This window comes from Ornithodoros turicata, chromosome 4 (assembly GCF_037126465.1).
Source record: "Ornithodoros turicata isolate Travis chromosome 4, ASM3712646v1, whole genome shotgun sequence".
Classification (NCBI taxonomy): domain Eukaryota; kingdom Metazoa; phylum Arthropoda; class Arachnida; order Ixodida; family Argasidae; genus Ornithodoros; species Ornithodoros turicata.
In genome coordinates this window covers 25,894,531-25,897,145 of record NC_088204.1, presented here as the reverse complement: position 1 = coordinate 25,897,145, position 2,615 = coordinate 25,894,531, and positions in this window count along the sequence as shown.

Below are 2,615 nucleotides of genomic sequence, written 5' to 3'. Positions count from 1 at the left end.
TGGCCTTCTGAATGCGTCGTGCTTCAGCGATGTTACACGGGAGACCGGAACGACGAGCTTTCCGTTCAGCCAGACGACGAATAGCACGCAACCGTTCATACTCTGCATCAATAGCTGAGAAGGCGATGCCCGTACGAAACTTCCTGAATAACCTGAATCAGACCTGATTCCGGGCACTATCCGGCTGATTCCGGCGGAATCCAGCACTGTTCAGGCACTATCAGGACATTCCGGCGTAGGTCCAGCCGGATTCCGGACGGCGCTTTCCTGAATCCGCCTGAATATCGCCTGAACCAAACCGGAAGGACGTGCCTGATACTTAGTCGTCAACCGGGATTCCTTTGACAATCTTTGAAAATATTTCAAGTGTGGCAATAGATATTACGTAGCATGATTACAGAGATCCTCGATCTCGTTGCCCTCAAAGTCTGGAATTATTAAATTATATGTAGTGTATCTACGACCGTTATCGACAGAATCCCGCAAAACATTTTTTCCCGATTATAGCAGCAGCAGAAACGGAAATACATTCAAGATGAGCAAATACTCGGGATCCCTCAACACAATACACCCAGGAACATTTTTCTGGAGCCACGTGCTGTGTGTACATTATTTCGAGATCCCGTGCATGGCCAGACGAACCAGCGATGAGATGATGTGATTTCAGGACAATCAGGTGAAGTGGCCTTGGTAGCGCGGGACTATGTTAAGCTTATGTTTGACGTAAAACCACGAACCAGTTATTGCCGAGATAACTTTCTGGGCAGGGAAAAGGGACACCAGTGAATGCCGGAAATGCACAGTATGATATGATTGATAACTAATGCGTAACCAGGTTGCCAAAAAACAATAAAGCTTAATATATCATAAGGGCCCGATATCTTGCGACCAAGGTAATCAAAAAAGGTCTCTGTTTAGGTTTTTGCTGGGTGCCCAGCCACGTTGGGATACCCGGCAATGAACTCGCAGATGCAGCAGCTGCAGCTGCACTCTCTTCTGAAGTGAGCCTTTTGGAGTGTCCCTCTCAAGACCTTAGGTCAGTCCTGAGGAGGAAAATTAATGTGAAATGGCAACGAGAGTGGGCTACACGAGAAAACAACAAGCTTTGGCTGTCAAAAAACACAATTTTGGGAAGCATACCGAGATTTAAAAATCGTCTCCATTCAGTAGTTTTTAGTCGTTTACGCATTGGTCACACGCACCTCACACATGGTTTTTTACTGCGCCAGGAGGAACCACCGGAATGTACGCAGTGTGGGGAGCAGCTGTCTGTGCTGCACATCCTAATCACGTGTCCTGCACATGAACCTCATCGTCACTATCACTTTAAAGAGCTTTACAAATATCAGTTGCCACTTCACCCAGCCTTGTTGTTGGGTGATGAGCCTCTTTTACCCTTCATGAGAGTTTTTAACTATTTTAAAGATATTGGCTATTTAAATACAATATAGTTTTACCCAGCTCTGCTCATGTATCTTGTTTTACTGTCTAAACCTTTCTAAAACTACGGTTTTAGTTTAATCTTGCTGCTTTTACATAGTCACCAGCCATCCCCATTGTCTTTTCACCATAGCTTTGGCGCACTATGACCTTAGTTGTCCGTGCGCCATAAAAACCTGAATCATCATCATCAGCTTAATATATCATGCTTATTATTATTTTTTTTATAACTTGATAATACGGATGTGTTGCAAAAGTTCCGTTTGGCTTCGAAACCACCAAACCACATGTGCATTGCAGTCCCTCTTGACAAAAGTGCACGAGGAGCTAAACTGGTTTCGACTTTTTAGGTCAGCGGGAAATTCCAGAGCTCAATGGGAAGCATACACTGACCCTTCCCCTTTTGCACCGCTGCTCCCTTCGGGCTGATAGGGAACATACTTATTCTTGGAATACGTATTGTCAGTAGGTCACCTGACCTCCGTAGTCATTTGAAGTGCTAGGCCCAGACAGGATTCATTCGCCATCGTCGGCATCAAGACGTCCTCGTGTGAGACAACGCTTTTTTGTGTATGTGTGTGCTCCACATAGAGAAAACTACAACAGTGAAACGTGTACAGGTAGGGGAGTTAGAGTACGCTGACAAGCAAGAATATTTGATGAATATTACTGGTAAGTGACCGCTTCTTACTGCGTGTGTTTTGTGTGTGCGCTTTTTCCTTCATCTCTTCGTCTTTCTTTCTTGCAGACGACAAGACTGTACTCCAGGATGAAATTGACGTTTTAATAGAATAATGCAACAGCAATTTGCTTGCGCATCCTGAGAAGGCGGTTGTGTGTGTGTTGTGTCGTGCGTTCTGTGTTCCATGCCATGTCGTCCATCGATAGGAACCAACTCGATCGCATCAGCGCTCCCTTGGATTACCACAAAACAAGCCTTCTCCTCCCAAAACGGTAAGTTGTCTTGCTATAAGTATTCGTGCCGCGATTCCGCTTAGTGACTTCTTTCTCTGTCTTCATGTGTGTGCCTTATTTGCAGAAGTCACTCAGGCACACAGCGTAGGACGGGAGGAATGGAAGGCGTCGCCCCGGCTCTACTGAAATCTATTGGGACCAAATTAAGTGAATTGAAAGGCAAACGAAACCATGGAAATAAAATTGTCGACTGAATCTTA